Source organism: Chiloscyllium plagiosum, unplaced genomic scaffold (assembly GCF_037043375.1).
Source record: "Chiloscyllium plagiosum isolate Xiang-an unplaced genomic scaffold, Cpla_swu_hap1 HiC_scaffold_17, whole genome shotgun sequence".
Taxonomy (NCBI): domain Eukaryota; kingdom Metazoa; phylum Chordata; class Chondrichthyes; order Orectolobiformes; family Hemiscylliidae; genus Chiloscyllium; species Chiloscyllium plagiosum.
The window spans coordinates 18,832,007-18,845,420 of record NW_028270155.1 but is presented as its reverse complement, the minus strand read 5'-3'; positions in this window follow the sequence as shown (position 1 = coordinate 18,845,420).

Sequence of the window (13,414 nt, the reverse complement as noted above, 5' to 3'; positions counted from 1 at the left end):
TATCGCATTTCCAACACCCCTCCCCCAAGTCCCTCCTCACTACCTTTTATCTTAGCCTGCTTGGCACACTTTCCTCATTCCTGAAAAAGGGCTCATGCCCGAAACGTCGATTCTCCTGCTCCTTGGATGCTGCCTGACCTGCTGCGCTTTTCCAGCAACACATTTTCAGCTCTGATCTCCAGCATCTGCAGTCCTCACTTTCTCCTGGACATTTTTCATGACTAAGAATGATGACTTTAGGGCCTATTATGGGTTTGCATGATGATCTGATCAGGGTGTCTATTAAATTTCAATAAAGTGTTGCAGTTAACTGTCAGTCATCGTAAACTGGTGCATTCTCCCTGTCAAGGCTTCTTTCAATCAAAGGCTGCTTGTCAACTAATCAGCACATTCTTAAACAGTTTAAATGTAGATTTGTTCTCAATTTGGTGTTATTGTGAATTGTCCTGATGAATGCAAGTCGAAATACGTTGACGGATTGTGACTTTTTTCAGCAATACTCAGGTTCTATCTTACCAAATGAACATTTCTGTTGACATTCCTTCTGCGTTCCAGAAGCCCCTTCCAAAGCCCTGTTAGCAGGAGGAATATTAAAATGTCAAACTTTCTAGTGTACTTCTTCAGGTGGCAGGATGTATCCAAACTGCTGCGATCATATTTGTGTAACACTCCATTAGAGTAAAAAATGAGGATGAGATGCTGGAGATCAGAGTCGAAGAGTGACCGACTGTGCTTTTCCAGCATCACACTCTTCAATTCCATTAGAGGAAAATCATATTCTTGGAAAGAAATTATAGGAGGGCAAGTCTTGAGCAGAAAATTTATTTATTTGAGGTAAGAGTTACAAATAACTGAGCTCTGTTAATGTTATCACAATTATGCAATATTTCCCTGAGCTTTTTCCTGCTCTTCTGCTCTAAAACTACAAAGCTGCGAACAGAAATATTTTTATTATGAGCTTTCATCTCATTGAAGTGGCTGCAGGTCAATCCACATCCAACAACTGCTCTGAAAGCAATGCACACATTTTGAAAGCTGTGCTAAATTATACCACAGTAGCTAAGACAATCCTCAACATTCTAAAACAGTCAACAACATTCTTTATAAAAGTAACAATTTATCTTATCTCCCAAGTTTAGCAGATAGATACTTTTTAAAAAGAATCCATAATACTATAAAACCATAAGGTATAGGAGTAAAATAAGCCCATTCCGCCTATCGAAATGTCTCTCTACCCCATTCTCCTGTCTTTTTCCTGTAGTCCTTGATCCTCTTACTGATCAATAACCTATCTATCTCTGTCTTAAATGAACTTAATGACTTGGTCTTCACAGCCCTCTCCGGCAAAGAGTTCACTCTGGCTCAAGAAATTCTTCCTCATCTCAGCTCCAAAGGGCCGTCTGTTCATTCTGGGGCTATGCCCACAAGTCCTAGCTTCTCTTACTGGTGGAAACATCTTCTCTACATCCACTCTGTCCAAACATCTCACTATTCTGTAAGTTTCAACGAGATAGCACCCCCCTCCCTTCCTTCTAAACTCCATCAAGTACAGTACTAGAGTCCTCAACCACTCCTTCTACAGCAAGCCCTTTATCCTCAAAGTCATTCTTGTAAACCTCCTCTTCACTCCCTTCATGGCCAGCACATCCTTCCTGAGATAGAGAGCCCAAATCTACTCACAATATTTTAGATCCAGATCCACTTCCTTGCCATAAACTAAATAGTTCTCCCTTGGGCTGTTTTCAAACTGCGTACCAAATTTCATTGAACTCTATGGATTAGTTTTTGGGGTATGTTATTTGCAGTCTAATATTGATGAACAAAAATGTTAGCTATCTGCAATTTCAGCAGCAGAGCTAAAATGCTCAGCCTGTTAACAAAGACAGATGGGAAATGCAATTGATATTCATTTGTTTTGTTCATGTTTAAAAAATTAGACTTCTCCTTTGCTTCAGGGCTGTAACTAATTGACCTACTAACCCAATAGAATGCATAGATGTTGATGTGAAGATCTGACCTGATAATTGACTGGACACCATGCACAACCATCTAGCCTTCACATAATCCTGACTTACAATAACAGCTTGTAATTACATAGCACTTTCAAGGCAATGAAACATCCTAATGCACTGCACAGGTGCATTACAAAGCAAATTTTCACACCAAGCTACATTTGATGGTGTTTGGGTAATGACAGGTTTATACGAGCAATAGGTTATAGCTACATAGAATGTTCAAAACATATGACATAGAATGAGGCTACTCAACCTATTGTGTTTCTGCTAAAAAAGAATTACCAATCTAACTTCACTTTCCAGCACTTGGTTCATATCCTTGGAGGTTACAGCCATTAAAATACAGGAATGAGAGTTTTGACTCTACCATCCTCCAGGCATTGAATTCCAGAGCCCACTATGCGATTCTATCAACTTCTGATGACAGGTCATTGTCATGGAATATTGGTTCTGTACCTCTCCCTATCAATGCTGTCAGACGCGCTGGATATTTCCAGTACAGAATCCAGCATCGTAGTATTTTTGCATTTGTCTAAAAGCTAATGTTGTGTTGGCAATAATGTTATGAAATAAAAAAAGAAGGCAACCAATAATAGTTCCTTGGGATCACTAAACACAGTGGAGTGGCAGTGCAAAGCAAAGCAATTGCAATTGTTACTCTAGCTGTAACTGGATACAAGAATAACTAGGCATGTGCATCCAGTGATGATGGAGAGGTGTTGGAGGAGAATGTTTTAGTTAAACACGTCACTGGCACAGATAATTTGAGCATGGCAGGTGTAATAGTTTACAAAAACACAAGTTGCTGGAAAAATTCAGCATGTCTGGCAGCATCCCGTGAAGACAAATCAAAGTTAACGTTTCGGTTCCGGTGACCCTTCCTCGGAACTGGACGTGAAAAGATAACTCTGATTTCTCTTCACAGTTGCTGCCAGGCCTGCTGAGCTTTTGCAGCAACTTCTGTTTTTGTTTATGATTTACAGCATTTGCAGTTCTTTCGGTTTTTAAGAGTTATAGTATACCTTTGTCACACACAGGATGTTGCTATGACTTTGATAAGAGTCATTTTGGTATTGTGGCAGCAGCAGAAATTCAAATAGCGAGTCCCCAGAGAAAGGGATGGACTAAGATTTGGGAATTAAGGAAACTTCTGAGAATTTCAGAGTGCTCAAAAAAGTTGAAAAAAATTGAGGTAATTTGCAAGGACTGTGATGTCAAGGGTTGCTTTCTTTTGAAGAGCGATGTTGATGATAGATTGAGATGTTGGTAAGAAAGGTATGTTGTTATTATCAGCTAATATGGGGACCAGGAAAGAAAATGAGTAGTCAACATTTTAGTGGAAATAGACTCAAGGAAAAGGAGGCGGGGTTCATAAACAAGCTGAGTTTGGTGAGGACACAAGGAGAAATCCAAAGACAGGAAAGAAGTTCCAATACAAATTTCTTATTTTATTCTAACACAAAGTAATTGCTTTTGGCATCTTTTCCATATGTTATGTTTACTGAACTGGTAAATGTTAAAATATACAGTAGTCCAAGAGAAAAATAATAAAAATGATCATCTTTCACAGCTCCACTGTCAGCACTGGAAGAGAGTTGGTGATTTAAAGTACCTTTCTTTATCAGCAACAGCCTTTCACTTTGTTTTTGGAGACAGATTTGATCATTAATTCTTAACTTGTATTTTGTAGTAATTCCCATCCCTGCTTTATTTTGATGTGTCCTCTAAAAGTTCTGAAGTAAGGTACACCATTATCACAGTGACTCATCTTTCATCTTATCACATACCGTTCATTCTGCTGTGTTATTTATAAATGTTCTGATTTTAGTTTATAATTGCAGCCAAGTCTATATGTTCACTTCTTTGCCTAATACTTGGCTCAGGCAGATCATCAGTGCAAATGAAGCTCTATTTCAAACTGATCCATCATTTCACCATCAGGACTTGTACACATCTGTTTTAATTGACAATTAAAGTTTTATCAACTTTTAAGGACCAAAGACTGATTCAATTGGAATGTCAATGGTTTGGGATTTCCCTGTGGATATAAGTATCATTGCATATTCCTTCTCTTTCTTTTAATTACCATAAGTTTCGATGGGTGAAAATGAACATTAAAGTGTGAAGCCCCCAACTCTCTTTGAAAATGTGAGATTTTCTGGACTTTTTCACAAACAGTAACAATTCCAGTCTTCTGCCAGACAGAGGGAGTAACTTAATCTAAGGGCACATTTTATGTCCGTTTTCAACAGGTTTTTTCTATGTTTGTTAGCCTAGCAATTTGAATAATTGTTAGCTAAAGCCAACCCATAAAGTGCTGGAGAAATTCAGCAGGTCTGACAGCATCTTTGGGGAGAGAAACAGAGATAGCATTTCGAGTCCAATATGAATATTCTTCAGAACTGGAGACCTCTTCTTCTGTACTTCAGAACTAAGGATCTTTTGTTCTCAGTAATTGAAACTTAATGATTTCAAAGAAAACTACCAATAAAACCAACCATGTCACATGGAATAAATCATTTTCTGGTGGTCATCCAGACATCTGGGTTAATGTTAGATTCTGGCCATACTAGAGTTCTTTCAACATTTTCCAATTTTGATCTTGGAAAGACTGACCAATCATCTCATGAAAGAACGAAGGAAAATTGATTCATTTTAATTTCTTTAACTGTTCAGAAACTTAGGTTTTGTTTTTGAAAACATTTGTAACAGTTGCAATGTTTTCTGTATTCCAAAGTATCCTTTTTAACATACAGGAGAATGCTAACATTGTTTTTTGTTCATTGTTTTTGGCTTTCAGATGAAACATAAAACTAAAACATGATCTATCTATTTAAGTGGATGTAAGAGATTCTAGGGTAATCTATTTGAAAATTAGTTGGAGAATTATCCCTGGTGTTCTGATCAATGTTTATCCCTCAATCAACACGACAGAAATGGATAATCTGGTCATTATTGCATTTTTGTTTGTGGGAGCTCTCAGTCCACAAACTGGCTGCTGTGTTCCCGACATTACAGCCATAAATACATGTCAGAAAGTATTTCATTGGCTGTGAAACATTTTGCCACATCTTGAAATCATGAAAAGCATTCGATAAGTGTGGGAAGATGAGACATAGTGGTAATGTCAATGGACTCTGAAAGACTAATACTGGAATCATGGGTTCAAAATCCCATCATGGCTTCTGATGGAATTTAAATTCACTTAATTTGGAACATAAATCTAATTTCAGTAATGGTGCCATGAATTGTAATTTTAAAAATAATCTGGTTCATTAACGTCTTCTCAGGAGGAGATCTGTTATCCTTACCAATTATGGCGTACATGTGACTCCAGACCAACAGTAATGTGGCTGACTCTTAATTGTCACTCAGTTCAAAGACAATTAGGGATGAATCACAAAAAGCTGTCTTTCCAATGACTCTCACATTCCATTCAAGAATGAAGAAAAATCCAATTATATATTTTCAATTCCTTAAATTTTCAGAAACTTACCTTTTTTCTCAAATTATATTAGGAACTGAACTTCCAAAACTTCATTCTGAACTCTTGAGCAAAGCTAATCACATGTTTACACATGTTAACCAAATGTCCACAACCCAAGATAATTGAGGATTTAGGAGTTTCATCCTCAGTTAGAACCCAGTAACCTGGGAGCATACTGAACAGCTGTTCAACAGTGAATATTTTGACCATGTATGGTAATTATAAGGATGGTGCAGCTCCTCTGGAAGAGAATCTTGACTGAAATGCATAAAACTTTGGAGATTATATTGTGATCTGTATTTTCTGCTTGCCTTGCCTTTACATACTAATTAAATTTCTGCTCAAGCTAGCAACCTGGATTCAGTCAATTCTGCGAACAAGTACACTCCACAAGGATTAGGAAGAATCATGAGAACATAAGAATTAGGAGCAGGAATAGGCCATCTGGTCCATCCAGCCTGCTCTGTCATTCAATAAGATCAAGGCTGATCTTTTTGTGGACTCAGCTCCATTTACCCCCCCCCCCCCCCCCCCCCTGCTCACCATAGCCCTTAATTCCTTTGCTGTTCAAAAATCTATCTATCTTTGCCTTAAAAACATTCAACGATGTAACCTCAGCTGATTCACTGGACAGGGAATTCCACAGATTCACAAAACTTTGGGTGAAGAAGTTCCTTCTCAACTCAGCCCGAAATCTGCCCTCCTCCTAGTTCTAAGTTGCACTTGTCAGTGGGTGCTGGCTTCCTCCTATTTTATTTATTCCCTTGATAAGTTTATATGTTTTATAAGATCCCTCCTCATTCTTCTAAATTTCAATGCGTTTAGTCCCAGTCTACTCAATCTCTCCTCATAAACCAGCCAAGTGAACCTCCTCTGCACCCCCTCCAGTGTCAGTACATTTTCCCTCAAATAAGGAGACCAAAACTACACAGTACTGCAGGCTTGGCCTCACCAGTACCCTATACAATTTGTGTGTGCTTTATATGATTACATTGTAACACGATATATAGTAAATCTATTGTTCATCAAGTAAGTTTAGACTTGTAGTTTCCATTGACACCGTTGGTAATTGTTTTCTCGCCATGTTTATGTTTGACTTAGCGATAGTTTTCCAAGAATTAGTTTTATTAATCCAGATGAGCCATTAAATCTCTGCCTGCTCAGGTGGGTGTAACACATCCCATGACACTGTATCAAAAAACAGTAGGGAACTTATACCTGGTTTCCAAGATAATATTTATGCTTGAATCAACATCACAAAAAAAGGTTAACTGGTCATTTGTACATTGTGTGGGCTAGCTGTCCTCACATAATTTACCTCATTCACAAATCACAATAGTTACTGCACTTAAAAAGTACCTCATTGACTATAAAACATTTTGCAATATCACAAAAGGAAGTCTTTATTTTCCCTTTATTTTTCTATTGTGAACGCTAAGTTGACAGAGAGTGAACATGATCATGTTTTTCACACAGCAATTCCAATGTTCCTAAAGGGAGGTACATTGGTTAGAAGGAACAGTGACCCTGAACAGTGACCTCAAGGAAATCAAGAGGACTTCAAAGGGAAAATTAATAGTAGAAATAAATTGAAACCCAGAAGTACGGCTTTGAAATGAATTGAACATTCATCCTTCATTTTAAAGTTTTAAGTTTATATTTTCTACCCAATTTGATATCTTGCATTGTAGTTGATGCCTTTAGCTTTTTTCCATGAATGCATAACCTGATTGTTTGCAACATTAACATTGAAATAGGTTAAAGAGAGAATCTGACCTTCTGATGTGATCAGATTGAGTTTACTCTTAAGACATGAAGGGTATTTTCCATAAGACCATCGATGTGGGAGCAGAAGTAGACCATTCAGCCAATCAAGCCCACTCCACCATTCAATAAAATCATAGCTAATGTTATAATTTTCAACTCCATTTCCCTGCCTTTTTCCCATAACCCTTGATTCCCTTATAGATCAAAAAAATGTCGATCTCAGCCTTAAATAAACTGAATGACCCAGCCTCAACAGACCTCCGAAATAAAGAATTCAACAGATTCACAACCCTTTGATAGAAGAAATTCCTCAAATCTGTTTTGGATTTGCAACTCCTTATTCTGAGATTATGCCTCTGCGTAACCTCACATTTTACCACATTGTATTCTGTCTGCCAAGTTTCTGTCCAATCACTTAACCTGTCTCTATCTCTCTACAGACTCCGTTTCTCATTCACACCACTTGCTTTCCCACCTATGTTTGTGTCATTTGCAATCCTGGCAGGTACACTCACTTTCCTTATCCAAGTCATGAATATGTATTGTCAATAACTGTGACACAAGCAATGACCCATGTAGCACTCCACTCATTACAGGTTGCTATTGTAAAGATCCTGAGCATGGTGGCTCAGTGATTAGCACTGCTACCCAATAGCACCAGGGACCTGAGTTTGATTCCAGCCTCAGGTGACTGTGTGGAGTTTGGATGTTCTCCTCGTGTCTGAATGGGGTTCCTCAGGGAGCTCCAGTTTCCTCCCACAATCCAAAGAGATGCAGGTTAGGTGGTCCATGGTGTTCAGGGATATGTAGGTTAAGTGTGTTAGCCATGGGGAATGTAGGGATGGGATTGGGGTATGGATTGGATGGTCTTTGGAGGGTTTGTGTGAATTTGTTGGACCAAACGGCCTGTTTCCTCACTGTCGGTGTTCTATTTAAAAAATCCCAACACTCAGCCTTCATATTAGTTAGTCAATCCTCTATCCTTGCTATTATACTACCTCCAACACAATGGGCATATCTTATTATGGAGCTTAATCTGTGGTGCTTTATCAAATGCTTTCTGAAAATCCAATTATATACATTCACTGTTTATCGCCATCTATTCTGCTTATTGTCTCCTCAAGAATTCTAGCAAATTTGTCAGACATGATTTCCTCTTCACGAAGCAATGCTGATTCTGCTTGATAATATTAAGTATTTCTAAGTCCTCTGCTATTACATCCTTAATAACAGACTAGCATTTTCCCAATATCAGACATTAGGCTAACTGACTAATTGCCTGTTAGCTGTTTTTTTTATCCCGTTCCTTTTTTAAGTTAAAGTGTTACATTAACAATTTACCAATCCTTCATGGTCTATCCAGAATCTAATGATTCCTGGAAGATTCCTACCAGTGTATTCACTATCTATATAGCTACTTCCTTTAATATCCTAAAATGCATCACATTAAGTCCAGAAGACTTATCGGTCATTTCCTTAGCACCTTTTCTCTAGATACAGTTTTTTGTATTTATTTCCTCTCCTGGAAAACTAGGGCAATGATTGCTGAGCGTCTTGCTGAGATATTTGTGTCATTGATAGCCATACGTGAGGTGCCAGAAGACTGGAGATTGATTAATGTGGTGCCATTATTTAAGAAAAGTGATAAGGAAAAGCCAGGGAAGTATAGACTGGTGAGCCTGACATCGGTGTGGGCAAGTTGTTGGAGGGAATCCTGAAGAATAGGATTTACGTGTATTTGGAAAGGCAAGGACTGATTAGGGATAGTCAACATGGCTTTGTGCATGAGAAATCATGACTCATGAACTTGATTGAGTTTCTTGAAGATGGAACAAAGAGGATTGATGAGGGCAGAGCAGTAGACGTGATCTATATGGACTTCAATAAGGCATTCAACAAGGTTCCTCATGGGAGACTGGTTAGCAAGGTTAGATCGCATAAATCCAGGGAGAACTAGCTACTTGTATACAGAACTGGCTCAAAGGTAGAAGACAGAGAGTGGTGGTAGAAGTTTCCTTTTCAGACTGGAGGCCTGTGACCAGTAGTGTGCCACAAGGATAGGTGCTGGGTCCACAACTTTTCATTTATATAAATGATTTGGATGTCAGCCTAAGAGGTTTAGTTAGTAAGTTTGCAGATGACACCAAAATTGGAAGTGTAGTGCACAGCAAAGAAGGTTACCTCAGAGTACAACGGGATCTTGATCAGATGGGCCAAAGGGCTGAGAAGTGGCAGATGGAGTTTAATTTAGTTAAGTGTGAGGTGCTGCATTTTGGAAAAGCAAATCAGAGCAGGACTTATACGTATAATGGCAATTTCCTGGGCAGTGTTACTCAACAAAGAGAGTACAGGTTCATAGTTCCATGAAAGTGGAGTTGCAGGTATATAGGATAGTGAAGAAGGCGTTTGGTCAGAGCATTGAACATTGAGTATTGGAGTTAGAAGGTCATGTTGCACCAGTACAGGACATTGGTTAGGCCACTTTTGGAATATTGTATACAATTCTGGTCTCCCTCCTCTTGGAAGGATGTTGTGAAACTTGAAAGGGTTCAGAAAAGATTGACAAGGATGTTGCCAGGGTTGGAGGATTTGAGCTATAGGGAGAGGTTGAACAGACAGGGGCTGTTTTCCCTGAAGCATCAGAAGTGACCTTATAGACATTTATAAAATCATGAGGGGCATGGATAGAGTAAATAGACAAAGTCTTTTCCTTGGGGTGGGGGAGTCCAGAACTAGAGGGCATAGGTTTCAGGTGAGAGGGGAATGATTTAAAAGAGACATAAGGGGCAACGTTTTCAAACAGAGGGTGGTACATGTATGGAATGAGCTGCCAGAGGAAGTGGTGGAGGCGGGTACAATAACAGCATTTAAAAGGCATCTGGATGGATGTATGAATAGGAAGGGTTTAGAGGGATATAGGCCACGTGCTGGCAGATGGGACTGATCGGCATGGTCAAGTTGGACTGAAGGCTCTGTTTCCGTGCTGTACATCTCTATGACACTGTGAGTGAAGATGACAAAACTTTGGTTTATTTTTAAGAAAATGAACACAGGTGAAACCTGATTTCAGAAGCCTCCAAAATTCTTGTGGCTTAAGAACAGTAATCAGTTGTTAAACCAACTTGAGGAATCACGAGGTTGGATGTTCACAGCTCAGTAACAGATTCTCAAATGCAAATTTTTATCAGTTTAAAATTGCAATGCTTGAAATGCCTTTTCAATCAAGATGCAAACTCCCCCACATATTTTTCAGAAATATTATTGCATGTAAATCTGACAGGGCAGCATTTCCTTTATGGTATCCACCTCTGGATATCGAAAGAAACAGAGAATGGCATTAAGCAAGATAAATTCAATATACACCTAAAACAAGCACTTCAAAGGCATCTGGATGGGTGTATGAATGGGAAGGGTTTTGAGTGATATAGGCCAAGTGCTGGTAAATTGAACCAGGTTAGGCTTGGATATCTAGTTGGCATGGACAGATTGGACTGAGGGGTCTGTTTCCGTGCTGTACATCTCTATGACTCGATGACTGTGACTCCTTAGCCAATGATTATTTAGTAATTCTGAAATGCTATTAACATCTTCTGCAGCAAAGATTGATGCAAAGTTTATATTCAACTCCTCTGCTAGTTCTTCTGTCCCCATTATATTTCCCCAGCCTCATTCACTAAGATCCCTGAGTTCAGTTTGGTTCATCTCTTCCTTCTTAATTCTTTGGGGGAGTTTGGTCAGTTTAGTTGGCTGGATGGCTTAATTGCAATGCAGTGTAACACCAACAGTCTGGGTTCAACTCCCACATTGACTGAGGTTACCATGAAGACACTCATTCTCAATCTCTCCCCTTGCCTGAGACGTGATGACCCTCAGGTAAAATCACCACCCGTTGTCTCTCTAAAGAGGGAACAGCCCTGTGGTCTAATAAGACTCTGGTGACTTTATCTTTCATTTATTTAAATAAACTCTTGCTGTTTGCCTTGATATTGCTTGCAAACATGCCCTCAACATTTAGAGTCACAAAATTATAAAGATGTACAGCACAGAAACAGACCCTTCGGTCCAACTCTTCCATGCCGACCAGATATCCTAACCTAATCTGGTCCAACTTGCCAGCACTTAGCCCATATCCCTCCAAACCCGTATTATGCATATATCCATCCAGATGCCTTTTAAATGTTGCAATTGTACCAGCTTCCACCGCTTCCTCTGGCAGCTCATTCTATACACACACCACCCTCTGTGTGAAAAAGTTGCCCCTTAGGTCTCTTTTATGTCTTTCCCCTCTCACCCTAAACCCATGCCCTCTAGTTCTGGACTCCCCAAACCCAGGGAAAAGACTTTGCCTATTTACCCTATCAATGCCCCTTATGATTTTATAAATCTCTATAAGGTCACCCCTTAGCCTCCAACGCTCCAGGGAAAACAACCCCAGCCTATTCAGCCTCTCCCTATAGCTCAAATCCTCCAACCCTGGCAACATCCTAGTAAATCTTTTCTGAACCCTTTCAATTTTCACAACATCCTTCTGATAGGAGGGAGACCAGAATTGCACACAATATTCCAAAAGTGGCCTAGCCAACATCCTGCACAGCTGCAACATGACCTCCCAACTCCTGTATTCAACACACTGCCAATAAAGGAAAGCATACCAAATGCCTTCGTCACTATCCTATCTACTTGCAACTCTACATTCAAGGAGCTATGAACCTGCACTCCAAGGTCTCTTGTTCAGCAACACTCCCCAGAAAATTGCCATTAAGTCTGTAAGTCCTGCTCTGATTTGCTTTTCCAAGATGTAGCACCTCAGATTTATCTAAATTAAGCTCCATCTGCCACTCCTCATTTACCTTTTCTCTTTTTTTATTATTTTGATCAATTTGAATACAGTAATAGAATCTCTACAGTGTGGAAACAGGCCTTTCGACCACCAACCATCCAAAGAGTGTCCCACCCAGGCCCATCCCATCTACCCTATCCCTGTAACCCTACATTTCCCATGGCTAACCCACCTAACCTAGGCTCCTCGGGTGCTGCCTGAACTCTGTGCTTTTCCAGCACCACTCTAATCCATAACCCACCTAACCTGCACATTCTTGGACACTATGGGCAATTTAGCATGGCCAATCCACCTAACCTGCACATCCTTGGACAATTACAAATATAAGGTTTGGCAAGGTAAGTAACCCCAACAGCAGATCTAACCCCATGGGGTGCACTAAAATGATTGCCTACCTATATGTTCTTTAGACACAAAATGCTGGATACTGGAATCCAAAGTAGACAGGCAGGAGGCTGGAAAAACACAGAAAGCCAAGCAGCATCAGGAGGTGGAGAAGTCATGGTGGGCGGCACGGTGGCACAGTGGTTAGCACTTCTGCCTCACAGCGCCAGAGACCCGGGTTCAATTCCCGCCTCAGGCGACTGACTGAGTGGAGTTTGCACATTCTCCCCGTGTCTGCGTGGGTTTCCTCCGGGTGCTCCGGTTTCCTCCCACAGTCCAAAAATGTGCAGGTTAGGTGAATTGGCCATGCTAAATTCGCCTGTAGTGTTAGATGCAGGGGTAAATGTAGGGGAATGGGTATGGGTGGGTTGCGCTTCGGCGGACCGGTGTTGACTTGTTGGGCTGAAGGGCCTGTTTCCACACTGTAAGTAATCTAATCTAAAAAGTTATCTAATCAATGTTTCAGATATAACCCTCCGAAACATTGACTTCTCCACCTCCTGATGCTGCCTGCCTGGCTTGCGGATATTCTTCCAGCCTCCTGCTTGTTTACCTGCATGCCTCTTTCAGTGTTGTAATTGATGCAAGCCGTCTGGTTCCTTGCAAGGAGTATATCTGTGCATTGCTCCAAGTGACAAATATCAGTGCTGACGGAGAGAATGGCCCTCATTAGACAGTCTAAAGTGATCAGCGTATCTGTTGTTTTTGGTCTAACCTGCCTCATGACACACCCAGAGACCTCCTTCAGCGTCTTACGTCAGCCTCACTCTGCTGTCTTTTTTTTTAACAAAAGTGTAGGCTGTTTCCTTTTATTCCACGCCAACTATCCAAAGAACGAGGTAATTGTATTGTCATGTGGAGTGTCTATCCACTCAAATAACCATTTACTTTGTCGAGGTTTTGTTGCTGTTGGAAGTGCTC